At 40.6% G+C, this 14,742-nt stretch overlaps 1 long non-coding RNA gene across 1 annotated transcript; it reads left to right on the top strand.

Moving 5' to 3' along the window:
* The first annotated feature begins 8,710 nt into the window (after positions 1-8,710).
* Positions 8,711-13,855, top strand: LOC119474642. Its single transcript, XR_005203608.1, has 3 exons — positions 8,711-8,837; positions 9,133-9,138; positions 13,844-13,855. It is a non-coding gene; the product is annotated as an uncharacterized LOC119474642 (long non-coding RNA).
* The last annotated feature ends 887 nt before the right edge of the window (positions 13,856-14,742 follow it).

The raw sequence follows: 14,742 nt of genomic DNA, 5'->3' as shown, positions 1-14,742 counted from the left end.
ACGTCATACTAGCTTGTAGCGAAGGAGACCAAATAACGCTCCAAACTTGAGCTTAATTGGCATGGCCATATTCAAAGGGGTCCCTTGACCTCTGACCTCCAGATCAGTGAATGTAAATGGGTTCTATGGGTACCCACGAGTCTCCCCTTTACAGACATGCCCACTTTATGATAATCACATGCAGTTTGGGGCAAGTCATAGTCAAGTCAGCACACTGACACACTGACAGCTGTTGTTGTCTGTTGGGCTGCAGTTTGCCATGTTATGATTTCAGCATATTTTTTTATGCTAAATGCAGTACCTGTGAGGGTTTCTGGACAATATCTGTCATTGTTTTGTGTTGTTAATTGATTTCCAATTATCAATATACACATACATTTGCATAAAGCAGCACATTGGTCCACTCCCATGTTGATAATTATTGTTGAGTATTAAATACTTGACAAATACTTTGAACAGATAAAAACCGTGCGATTAATTTGTGATTAATCCTGATTAACTATGGACAATCATGCGATTATATGCGATTGACAGCCCTAAAAATATGACATGTTCAAAGGCATGCTGGGGGCAATAAATGTGGAGTAGAACTACGATTATTGACAGATTATTGACAAGAAAGACAAATAAAAATATATATTCTGATCTATTCTATATTCATATTGATGTATTTTAAGTCTAAAATTATCTGGCAATTCTGGCAATCTTAATGTATGTCATGTTGATGTTGTTTTCATAAAATAATCAATTTCAATTTGACTCATTTTGTTGCTAATTCCCCAATATTGTTGTTTTTTTTCTGCTTCCAAAAGGCCTGACAGAAAAGGTGAGAGAACCAGTGAGTCCAGCTATTTAAAGTATTTAGAAGTAGTTCAAATTAGCTCCACCTCAAACAGCTGCAATACTGAAATGTTGCTTACCTGTTGGTGCATCCGTAATAATAATCAAATATTATAATATACCGTATATATAATACTTATGTGCTTTTACTTACAGATGTGTTCATCTTTTCTTCCACATTTTGACATACACAGCCTTATAATGTTAGCATGAGGTCTTAGCAAACAAGTGCCTGTTCTAACAAACACACAGCAACATTGATGAATGAAAGACGTAAGTCCAACATTCAGTAGTTCAAAATCTCTCTCTCTTTACCTGCTGGATGTGTTCAGTCTCTGTGTGTCTGCTGTTTGCTGGTTTGTACAGTTGGTTTCAAACAGTCTGACTTTCAAAATAAAACCAATCATGCAGTTATTAGGTTTCTGTTTTTCTTTTGTCTTCCTAGTTAGAATCACTGTAATACACAGTTTGGACTTATTTGAATGAAACCAATTACTGCACCATACTAGAAAGTGCAGTATTATAACAGTTCCAGCTAAAAATTACATTTTATTGGTCAGATAGCCAAGATATTTTTGTATTTCAGGATTTCACAATGAGCTTCAGTATCTGAAGATTTATTTTCATTCTGTACGTACAAATCATTTTTTTCTGTCCAATGCTTTACCGGGCCAAGCCAAGTCATCCAGATATGGCTTATTTAAATGCAGAATCTCAAAGCAAATCTCTGTTTTTAGCCCATTCCCTTTTCCCTTTGAGAAATTAACCATTCTATTCACTGCATAAATTTTCAGGTTTTGCCCGTGTGACACTCGGGGGTGTTGAATTTTTTATAGCAAAAAACGGTCTAATAATTGTTGAACAGATGTAAGTGTTGGAGAGTGGGCTCCGTCAGAGCTCATAAAATGGAATTAGCATGTTAACCCTGGCTATGCCTGGGAATGGAGAGGGAGGGGCGACGGCAGTGTAAAGGGAAAGCGGAGGGAGATGCACTGACTGAAATGGACTCCTTGGTTGGGATTAATAAGGCGGACTGGTGCGCTGGGCGGCCTAGGAGGCGAGCAGCCATGGGAGCCAGGAATTGAAATGGGCTCTACGTGATATCCCATAAGCACTGAACATACATGTGCTCTGTATGTATGATAATATTCATCCTTTTCTCCATGCATGTAATGATCTCAGCCTACCCTGTCACCCAGGAGTCTCAGGACTAAAGTTTGGAGAATGGAAACCTTTGGAGGAAGTATATGACACTGCTACTGACAGGATAAGAAACAGTAACAAGTCATAGTGGATCTGGTCTCCACTCACATGCAGATCTCTAGCATCAATCCAGGACCATCATATGTATCACGGGTCTGAATTAGCTCCCTGAACATTAGGGGTGGGAAAAAAAAATAGATTTTTTACGATTTTGAAATCGTTTTTTTTTTTTATGTCATTATTGATATATTTGCTTCATTTGAGTCTATCTGGAGGTAGAAGGAAGTTACCGCTTTTATTGTCGTAGTCTGAGAAACGTGACGTCATATCCGTACCGTGTCCGTCAACCAAAACAAACCGCAGTCAGCCGCAGTGAGTCGAAATGAAAAAGTAGAAACAAGCGGAGGGTCAGCGTGGATACGACCTGCACCCTCACATGTTAAATCCAGCGTGGTAAACACTACACATCCAGTAAAGGATGGAAACACTTTGGGTTTCACACATTGACATCAGTTTTTATTTGTTCATTCATTAATTTTTTGCTCCTGCTTGAGTATTTGGTTTTCTCTTAGTACTCTCCATTTCTCTCTCCTCTCACTCACTGAAGGTCCTTTCAGACACAACGTGACAACAACACCACTGTGCTCTAAAACCCGTTATTTTTAATGGCTTGCGCCGCACCGCGCCAGGATGTCTTTTTAATGCATCGAGCAAAGCCCAACTTCGTCAGCGAGTGCAGCTCAAACCGTGTTGTGACGTGAGCAGCTCTCTTCTGTAGTGGTATTGTCGTGGAAACAGTAAGGATTATACACGCTGTACAGAGCCAGAAACAGGTTGAGATAAGGAAAAGGTGGGAACATTTGTAAGAAATCCCGAGAAATGCGGGAGAATTGTGTCACCGGGAGGAAACCGGGAGAGGGCGATAAGAAAAACGTGAGTCTCCCGGGAAAATCAAGAGTGTTGGCCAGTACGACTGTGACAGCGACTTTCTTTCCCCTAAAAGGGAGCGCAGCCTCGGTGATGACACCATGCTGGTGTGGTCTATAACTTGGAGCCATAAAGCCATGCTGGTCTGGTCTATAGCTTGGAGCCATAAAGCTCCTCTATTAGATCTTTTTAGGACACGGAAGGGGAACAATCGGAGATCAGCGTTTTTGGATTTATTGCTGTGCAACCAACTTAACCAGCAACTCTTCAGCATAGCGTTATTACTGTTAGCGATTTGTTAAAGTAGAAGTTTGGAGACATGTTGTCAACTGTTACCGTCTAATGAGAGGCCTACTCTGGATGAACGTATTGGCCGGTCCTGATGTATAATCAACTTATAATTCACTGAGTGACAGGTTTGATGGGAGATGGCCACGCCAAAGACAAGTCATCTCATGCAACACCATGGTTTCCCAAAGATCCGAAACAGGAAACCACATACAAACACAGTAAATACATTAACTCAAAGGGACTAACTGATATGGGGAATCCGGTAGCTCTCGTGGTAGAGCAGGCGCTCTAAGTAGTAACCAAGGCCGAGCCCTTAACCCCTGCAGTGAGTCTGACCTGTAGCCCTTTGCTGCATGTCGTCCCCCTCTGACTATCACTATCAAATAAAGACAAAGAGCCCCCAAGAAATTCATCTAAAAAAAAAAAAGTGACTAATTGATCAGTGAGATCAAGGTTCAGACCCAGACTCTGGGCTTTTACTTACCTTCACCTCATGCGGCGATGTCGAGTGAGAATCTGTTATTTTCTGTTTTTCACAACATCTGTGCTGGTCGCTGCTATTTCAATAAACAAGTGTCTGTGTCTTGAAAACGGATGATGTTTACAAGTCTTTGGAGTGGATACTGTTGGGTCTCTGGCGTGTTTACTGGCATCACTCGACTTGCTTGATCTGGTCCGTCTCCGCAGTCCCCGGCTAGCTGAATAATTTAACACTGACCCGCAGCCTGAGCGAACAGGCCTGAAGTTTGACCTCAAGATTTGTTTTAACTGCGAGGGCTCCAAAGTAATGCCGCGCGGCTCTCGGCACAGCAGGAAACTTGTGTGTCTCTCATGTTTTATGTAATGGTGAACACAACCCTCTTTTCAACCCTCCAGCTCTCCTTACTTGCCCCACAATCTCAGATCTACTTTATCTCCGCTGCTGGCCCGTTATGGGACTTCTGATGCCTTCTCATGCATCGTCTTTTTGTCCACTTTTCCGAGTTTGTTTTAATGATTTTTGTTGTTCTGATTGAGTACCTATATGCTAACAGCTCAGGCCTCGCGAAAGGAAGCTTCTCCAAATTGCTCCCATCCATTCACGCCACCAACACACGTCTTGTTTGAACAATTACAGAACCAATTTATTTGCGGGCCCCTGAAAGGCCTCCTGTACCGTTGATGAAGCACCTTTAATAAAGCCCATTAATACGTTGCATAGCCGTATGATATAAATTTACTAGCTGTTAATTACATGAGCCTGTGAATAATTTACAGTCTGAAAATAAATTGATAGCACAGCAGTCCGTTGGAGCTGCGCATGAAGACAGGAGGCCCCTTTGATTCAAATGGTGCGTGCGTTGTGTTTGCACCTCCCACAGAATACACAATCACCTCTGATGAGCCTAATCATCCCCCTTGTGCTGCTGTATTAGACGAGGGCCATCAAGAGCTAACTGATCCACTGTAACCCGTGTATGCAGCTGCGTAGTGACATCATATCAATATTTAAAATCCTTCTTATGCATGTATTCCGGCTTGTCCGACTTCATTAAGGCCATTCCTCATCCTCAGGCTGGGACACGTTCCCCTCCGGAGCGCTCAGATGAAGGCTGGAAGAGACGCCACCGGCCGCTCCGAGTCTTCTCATGTATGTGCTAATATCTGTGTCCATTACAAGCAGGAGAGCACCACAAAGTGTGCATGTTGTACACTTCCTGAGCTCGCTTTGTGCTCATCTATGGGCTTATGCTCCTAAAGCCTTTATAAACACATGCAGCATACACCTCTGTGTACTCACATTTATCTAGCTTCATACTTTAGACCTTTTTCAACATTACTTATATTACAATTAGCTTGGTTCAAACCTGACATGTTGTGATATAAATGCAGCCATTTACCTTTTATAGTAAATTGTCAGTAATAGCGATGATGCTCAAAATCCACAGTTCAATTTGATTTTCCATTTTAAGGCCACGATTCAGCCATTGTTAGACTATGGAGTCTTGATCTGTAAAGATCAACAGATCATTGGTTCTATGCTCTGACAACTGTCATTTACACTTCCAAATTCCTCTTTAAAAAGAGAACTGAACTCCCTTTTTCTACAATGCTGCATCTTTTCAATGTCAGTATCTGTGTGACCCACCTCAGTACATAATCATTACAAAAACACAACAGGAATCCTTCTGCAGTGCATTACAAGTGTGCTGTAATCTACAAAAATACAGTTTTGTTGTCATTTACTGTCACGCTTGTTTCTCCGTCCTCTTTGCTCCTCATCCTCTGATCGCTGTGTGTCACCGAGGCTGGAGGCGGAGCTCTGTACACAGTCTGTCTGCTGAGAGACAGCCGCTCGGTAGTCAGCTAGCTTGTTGCTCTCGCCACCAATATCAGCTGCTCTGTTTCAAAAAACCTGCCTGTAGGCTGACTTCAAACCGTGGTGGTTTGTTCTGTCAGGAGATCAGTGACTTAATGTTAAACAAAGTAAGTAGAAGATGAGTACGGAAACTAACTAACTAACTAACTTTAACCCTTTCACAGTGTGTTTTTCAGTTCATGATAGTTCATTGTAACATTTTGGTCGCCTAAAAAAAAAAAGTGTTCATTTACTGAGCTCCATCCTCTCGTGTCACTTCAGGTTGCAAAAAAACAAGATGGCGACGACCAAAATGAGGCTTCAAAACTGTAGCCCACAAACCAATGGGTGACGTAACGGTGACGTCCACTTCTTATACACAGTCTATGATTTTTATATATACAAACAATTTTGATTAGTACAGCTCTAAGTATATGGCTGGTAATATTTCAATTATATTATATACAAATTGTCATGGTTAATTAGTAAAACAAAAATCTAGTTATGTTAAATTATCATTAGAGCAGGAAACTCAAGCCAATTCTCAATGTTATCGTCATGTATCCACACTATTTACTTTCTCCGTCCTTTTTAAAGGTTGAACTAGTGTATCTCCCTGTTTTTAGCCTCGCCTCCTCCACAGATCTTTTTTTGGTTACATGTTTCCTCACTTTTCTAGATACAGAGGATGTATTGGCTTGTTTCATTACACCAGATCCTCTAAACCTACCAGCCATGCTATTCCTCTGTTCTATGTTCCTTAAGCAGCAATAGGTGAGGAATGAAGCCAATATGTTTCAAAATATATATTTTTATAAAACGGTTGCTATATCCTGACAGTAGTGCATGAGACAGGTTAACTGAAAAAAAAAATCATGTTCCTCTGTGTCCTCCAGTGTCCTCCGGTGCTCCTAATGGCATCTGCAGGATTTCACAAACCGAAGGAAAACAACCAATCAGAGCTGATCTGGAGCCTTGCCGTCTCTGAGCAGCTGTCAATCACTCGCAAACTCCAACCAAACGGTCAAACTAGGCAGCGCTGATCAAATATGAATCAATATTCTGTTACTGTAATGTCTATTTCTCTCCTCAAGATGTTTTCAGAATCATCTTGTAGTGTACTGTTTAGCTGTAAATGAGAAAGTTTGTGATACGGCAGCCATGATGAGATCTGCTGAGGAAATACCAAGCACCGCCCACCAAGCCGGAGCGCAGCCAATAGGACCGCTCTCTCTCTGAAATGACCTGTGATTGGCCAAAGTCTCCCGTCCGGGCTATAGATGTTCTAAAAGCCTGAAAACAGAGCCATGAGAGGTGCCAGAAGTCTAGTTTCTCTCAGAACACTTGAATTACAATATGCTGAAAGGTTATTATGGGATATTTTGCCCATGATGCCAAAAATATACTGCCTACTGCAGGTTTAATGAAGATATGCTACAAAACCCAAAATTCCAAGGTCTCCCCCCTGTCCAAATGATATCTGACAGTAATACACCTTAATTCTTATTGCACATTAGAATAATTATTTAGTGTTTTAATTTCCTGTTCAAGCTGAGTGATGGCTCATGCCAGGCCGTGAGACCTACTCCATTAGCTGGTCAAAAGCGGACAGGAATGAAACAAAAGCCTTCAGTCTAGTAGATTGGGAGGAAAAAAATGTGGTTGGCCAGGCACTTACTGTAGGAACCGTGTTGAGTTTTATGTAGCACTTACAATCCGCTGGCGGACTAACAGCTCCCATTAAATCCACCCGCAGTCCCCTATTCAGGAGCTAATTGATACCAAGGCCGGGGTTTGTCAAGGCAATTATTAGTATGTGCTTAAAATGGCTAGTGATGGCCTTTGAGGGAAACTGAAACAGCAGGGGGGTATTTCACTTTTAAAGGCACGGCACGGTTAATAATAGGTAGAAAAAATGATCATCATTGGCAAAAGATGACATCAATATGGGGATTTTCAATTTCACCATTCATTAGAGTCCCAGATTTAAAAGAAGGGAGTATATTGGGGAGTTAATTTGAAAGGCATTAGGGTCTGTGTATGTGCTGGTAATTAACACCACACACACACAAATGACTCCGTGATCAGACGTGAGAATCCATGACACCTCGACTCCAGCTCATTGAACATGGCTAAAATGGGCCCTTATTAGCTTCTGTTCTCTCTCGGCCATAAAAGACTGTATAAAGGCCTTGTAAATTTAACTACTGTATCCTTTTTTTAACATAATCTAAAACAGCAAAGTGCGTCTTACAGCACAGTGGCTGATGAGATCGCTGTTCTTCTGTTTCATCTCTGGCCATTTACTAATCGTATTAGAGTTTCTTTTCCAATTGTAAATCCCCTATCAGCCGTGTCTATCTACTATCATCAGAGCAATGGGCATGATCAACTTGATCATATGATACTTTAAGGCCATATGTCATCAACTTTGGTCTGAAGCATACTTGGCAAACTTGAGACTTTAAAAAAGGGAGGATTTCAAAACCAAAGTGGGGGGGTCTGGGGGTCCTACTCCAGGAAAATTTGAGTTTCAGAGACTTTGTTTCCTAAATTCTGGTGACTTTAAAAGAATGAAAATAATAAGTACACTGCAACAGCATCTTTATGTTAAAGTTTTGATTTGACCTTTAACTCCCAGGAAAGAAGAATGAATAACTCGCCCCTCTGGTGTGAACTTGGCGTGTGAATCTCTGTCATAAACTAATATTCATCCGTTTTTCTTTCTCTTAGTTCCCTTCATTTCTCACTCACTGAAGGTCCTTTCAGACGCAACGCAACAACAGCACCGCATTCTAAACCCCGTTATTTCTAACGGCTTGCGCCGCACCACGGCGGCTTTTGCTGCATCGAGCAAAGCCCAACTCTGGGCGCTGCGCACTGTGGCGAGCGCATCTTATTAAACATAGGCTCAAACTAATAATAATTTGAGTTTAAAAGGACACTATTTTCTTTGGCCTATCGTGAAATAATCAGTCATTACGCGCCCAGATTGTGTTACACATGTTAGTTCCCCTAATACCAAATTTCCTCTTTCTGTTTTCAAAAAGTGTGCGCTCATAACTTAGGTTAAGTTTAGAGCTAAGGAAGGTTGCAGTTAGATTTAACCTCTTCAAGCCAGAGTGGGTAATGTATTTTAGAGACCTTTTTTGTTATATTTGTTGAAATTTTCTTGACATCCAGACAGCAATCAATAAATCAAATACTCTGACCAAAAAGAAAAGGGAAAGAAAATCTGGTATCTGTATCCTGGAATAATTCTGTCCAATCATTTCATTCAGCCCGAATGAAGCATCTCCAAGTCTTAGCGAAGAAAAATAACAGAGTCAAATTCAAAATGTCAAAGTAATCCTTCAATACACTTTGACTTCATGCAGTAGGCCTACATGTTTGCGTGCTTTTTTCTCCTTGTTGATTCTTATTTTTCTGCTCCCTCTTTGCTGTGTAGCATCCATCCTATAGTGGAAATGGTCAAAAGAAAGTAATTTGAGTGAAAGATGAGGACTAGCAGGGCTAATCACTGCCTGGAATAGCGGCTGGTTTATAAGCTAACTGATAGAGGAGGCGAGTGAATGGCTGATAGAGAGGTAAGAAGGGAGGGAGAGAGGGATGAGGACCAGGGATGATACCCACATGAAATAGAGCAAAGCCCGTCACAATGCACTAAGAGGCGAGTCAGCACAGCTGCCATCGGCATTTTGTTTAGGATTTGTTGTAATTTTTTTTTTCTCAACCACACAGCATCTTTTTTTTTTCTTCCTTTCACTCTCTGAAACATATAAAGCACACTCCCACCTGGACCTCATTCACCAGCCACAGGCATTTATCCATGAGTCTTCACACACATTTGCATCAGAATTACCTCCAGAGGTACTGATGTTAAACTCTCAAACCACTGATTCTGCGGATCACTTAAGCCCCGAGCTTATCTGGGTTATTATAATTTTTTGGAAGGATTTATAAAATCATATTTCATGAGGGAAACGTTGAACCGCAGACCATTCCCAAGGTGTTATTTCCAACACACACACACACACACACACACACACCCTTGTTTACCTATTTGGTGGCTTGGCATTGTGGAATGAAGCACGTATCTTTCTGCAAATCCGCTTTGGCTCCGTTTATGGATACTTCCGTAAATTGCCTCGTTGCAGATCAGGCTCAAAGTTTAGAAAGTTGATCAGTAATTTGCAGAGTGGAAACTGAAAACTGAAGTGAACTAATGAAATAGGTCACACAGGCAAGGGCATTTTGTTTGGAGAAGATACTTGTTTTCTGATGCAGGAACCATAGACTGTATATAAGAAGCGGTCGTAGTCACTGTGATGTCACCCATTGGTATGTGGACTACAGTTTTGAAGCCTCGAGTTTGTAATTTTGGCCGTCGCCATCTTGGTTTTTTGCGACCAGAAGTGACACGAGAGCTAAGTACAACCCAACGCTGAATAAGACCTTTTGAGGCGATCTATTACAATTAACTTGATGAACTGAAAACAAACTGTGAAAGGGTTAAGTTCTAAGACGAAAACACGGACAACTCCCAGACCGGACAACGCCGTGGTAGCAACCTGTCAATCACATAGTAGCAAGGTAGGTGGTGAAACTTAAAGGTCCCATATTGTAAAAAATTAGATTTTCATGTCTTTTATATTATAAAGCAGGTTTAAGTGCTTTATAAATACTGTGAAAGTATCAAAACATTCAATATACAGAGAAATACTAACAGCCCGTGTTCAGAAACTGCGCGTTTGAAACAAGCCGTTAGGATATCTGTCCATTTGTGATGTCACAAATATACAATATTTAGACCATTTCACGGTTTTAAAAGTAAACATTCTAAATGTGTCCCAGTTTATTTCCTGTTGCAGTGCATGTGAATGACATCAGCTGACAGGATGTAAACATGGACCCAGACTGTTTCCTAGCAACGCAATTCTGTTGCAATGCCGTTGAAATGCACTAAAACGGAGCGTTTTAGACAGAGGGTAAATACATGTATAATTAGGCAGACAGTATGAGGAAAATAAAGTGTTTTTTGAACATTAATACATGTAAACATGTTCTAGTAGAAACACAAAATACAAACATGAACCTGAAAATTAGCAGGATATGGGACCTTTAACACACGGGACAAGAACAGCAGTCTCCTTAAGGAAACCTTTGTAGTTGGACCCATCTACCTCCCGTCCCACCCACCTGCCGGTGTATGTCTTTACCCTCTTTAAACTACTCCCAGCGCACTTTCTCGGAGCATTTACTGTTGCCGCGGATGGGTTTACATTCTAGTTAATGGAACGCCTGGTGCGTTTCATACCGGCTCTAAAGGGTGCTGCCAACGGCTGTGAAAAAGCCTTGGTATTTGACGACTTGGAAATAAGAAGGGGCTGTCTATCTGACTCTAAATGGGACCATAATTTACTAAATGAACATCATGCTGTATTGAAGAAGAGTTGAAACTCGCGATTGAGACCATAAACTCATGTTTACAATGTTTACTGAGGTAATAAATCAAGTGAGAAGTAGGCTCATTTTCTCATAGACTTTACAATCTACTATACAATCAGACTTCTTTTAGCAACCAGAGGAGTCGCCCCCTGCTGGCTGTTAGAAAGAATGCAGGTTTAAGGCACTTCAGCATTGGCTTCACTTTTCATGCCGCCTGGTAGGAACACACTGGGCATTATGTGTTGAAATTGATGATAATAAGATCTGCATGGATACTTTGATATATAATGTGTAATTTAAAATATTTAGAATTGTAATATATACACCCCTAAGGAAAAAAGGTCTTACTGTAACCAGAGAAAAATAATATTTCAAGTTACAGGAAGTAGAGGAGGTGAAAAAAAAATGAGATTAAAGTTTGCATCAGCATCTCCCACAACCCCCAAACCATGAAGAAGATAAGGACGCAGGTGCTTCCACTTGTATTCAGGAAGTTCATATCATGAACAGGACTTGTTGGCTCGGGTGAAGGAAAAAAAAAAAAAAAACAAGCGTTCCATTTTTCACTTGCCTTGGTGGTTAAAATTACCTGCACCAGCACTTCACTTGTGAATTGTGAAGCATTTTCCTCATTCTGTACAGATGGCTTCTTAGAGAATCTGATAGATGAATGCTCACACTGTAAACTATTGTCTAAGTCCACAATTTGAACTTCCATTCAACTCGGTGCATCAAGGAAAAGGAAAGAGGCACTTAGACTGGATGTCTTTTCAAAGAGCGCACAATTCTTAATGGCCATCATATGTTTTTCCTGCCTTTTGTGAGGCATCTCGTGTCTTTTTTCACTTAAGTTTGGATTGCCTATTTGTCTTTTCAGAGTCAGGAGATTTATATCCCCCCCAGCTTTTATGCAAACTCACTGAAACTGAGCTTTTTCCCTTTTGGATTGGACATTTTTATGGTTATAATTTTACCACTTTAAAAGCTAGAAATGTTGCCCCAGAGGGCTTCCACACTCTTATCTTTTGTGTCCTGTTGTAATGTCCAGGAAAGGGGATATTTATCTGTCTTTGATTATTTTTATATATCCAGTGAATATTTCAGAGGGGGGTGGGGGTGGGGGGTGGGGGGGGGGGTTAAATTGGTGTCCACATTGATAGTATGTTGGGATTTTATCTACCTGACCATTTAGATGCAGTTTAATAAAAAAGTGGTAATTATGGAGATAAAACATGGTTAATTTGTATAAACCATACATGCATGACAAAGCTATGATTTCATTCAAGAGATAATTCTCTTTTTCTCAAACCACTTATAAACTTAACTTTTAACTTGTCTGTCAGAAACAAACATGGAAGCAGTGTGATGTCTGTTTCCTACCAAACATGGCTACGGTTGCTGACTAACATTACCCAAGTAGTTCCTCCTCTAACCATGACAACGAAGGTCCCCTAACCTTAACACAGTAGTTATTCTAACTATGCATGATCTAATGTTGGTGTGAATACAGACCTTATTTTGGAAAATTATTTTTATTCCTCTTTTCCAAACATAGCATAATAAACATAACAAAACACAACACCGGTGCCATAATACAAAACAAGTATATCTTACATGTAACATTTAATATGTACATACATACTGTATATACACACATACACATCACTTCCCACTCCCACACAGAGACAGGTCCAGCCTTCTTCCCACCCCTAGAGGTAAAGTTACAAGAAAAATAACATACAAATATTGTTTTAAATAATTTAATTAGTTAGTTAGAATTAAAAGTAATAAGTACTACAGTAATGTAATTCATGGTAGTAAGATAAAAACCTAAACTAAATTAATTAATTAATTAATGAATTAAATGTAGAAAAAAAAAAGAAAGAAAAAAAGAAAACAGCACAGAAAATAATAATTAATAATTAAATAAATACCAAAGAAAGGTTAGGTTAAGAAGATTCTATATAAGTGATCCATGGATCCCATATCCTATAGAAAAGCTGTGTGGCTACCTCTTATAGCATAGGTTATGTTTTCCAAGGGAGCACATGGATTTACCTCATTAATCCACTGAGTAATATCAGGGGGATCCTCATGATTCCACTTAGATGTGACACATCTATTGGCAGCCGTGATTGCCAGGTTAACAAAACCCCTTATCCTCTGGGAGGGAAGATTCAGATCAGTCAGGTCCCCCAACATAGTAATCACAGGGGGAAGAGATATTTTCCTTGATAGGACTTTTCCAAAAATGTTACCGATCTCCAGCCAGCACCGTTCAAGCTCAACACAGGACCACACCATGTGTACCAACGTACCAGTTTCCAGTTTGCAGCGGGGGCAGAGAGGAGATGAGTCCGTTTTAAAACGACATAGTAATGCAGACCTTATTAAGATGATCACCAGATCCAGTTCTTATTATTCTGCCACCCAGTCAGCATTTAGTCCCACAGCAAATCACTAGCTTGATAATCATCCCAATAAGTTTCAAATATTAAGGTATACAGGTTTTAAATTTGGGAAAAAAGACATGGTATCGGATAATTACTCGGTATTGGAATTGGTATCAGTTGAATGGGAGCATCCCTAATCTTATCCTGCCCTTCCCCCTATTCCAACCAAGCGCTTTCTATGCCTAAACCTCACCAAACCTTAACCACAGCAGCGGCAGGCGAGGAAGCAGTCACATGAATCCTTTTTGGAACCGTTTTGGAACCCATTGTTCTCGCCGATAGGTGCTTCAGATCCCAAAATGGAAACGAGGCAAAGAAAGACAATGAAAAACAACACCTTTAGTATGCAGGACTGGTTGCAGACAACAGTAGCAGGCAGATTATAAAACAGTTTGTAACAGTTTATATCACGTAAAAACAAAAGAGAGCATAGCTGAAATGTTGGTGATAATCCTTCACTCTACAGAAAAAGTGTGTGCACAGCTAAGTTCACTCGGAATGTTGAACCTGGAATCGGTGTTTAAACTACAATGGATTTTGCAACAAACAGTTTGAGTAATAATTTTGCTGTTCTTTTTTTTTCTCTTCCAATTCAGTTTTTACTAACTTGAGGGTTTGACTACATGTTTCTTTCCATCTCACTTTTTTTTTAGCATTGTCGCCACATTCCCAGATCTGGGTTATTAACTTGGCGAGTGCAATGTTACTGTTACTGATATAGTCAAAACTACGACCGGGTTGTGGTTAACCCAAATGATCCTTTAAGTGTATCCGCTGTCATCAAGCTTCGGGAATGGAACCTCCTATTTACACTCTTTGCTTTAGGTTCTATTTCCTTTGAGTAAGATCCCGTCACTGATAATATAACGGCCTTGTGTGGTGGGCCTCTCTGTTGGATCAGTGCCAGAATCAACTGAATCTGCTGTCCGTAATGGATGTCAAATGTGGCTGAAATACGTACTGTATACTGAACGTGCCTTCTGTATCAACAAGTACAAGTAGAAGTCATTGTATTTCATCACTTCCACCATGAGCGCCTCATCTGCATGGGCTGATTTGTCACCAGTCTAACTTCACTGACATGTATGACACTAGAGGAGGTGAGCCCACCCTCCCCACTGTGACACCCACCACCCTGCCCATCCTATCCCATCCTCCTCTGCTCTCCCGCACAATTAAAAATGCATCAGGGGACGGATTAGATGCACGATCCTCAGCTCTACTGATCCGAAGGGTGAAGCT

Source organism: Sebastes umbrosus, chromosome 16 (genome assembly GCF_015220745.1).
Source record: "Sebastes umbrosus isolate fSebUmb1 chromosome 16, fSebUmb1.pri, whole genome shotgun sequence".
Taxonomy (NCBI): Eukaryota; Metazoa; Chordata; class Actinopteri; order Perciformes; family Sebastidae; genus Sebastes; species Sebastes umbrosus.
This window is presented reverse-complemented; position numbering and strand designations above follow the sequence as displayed.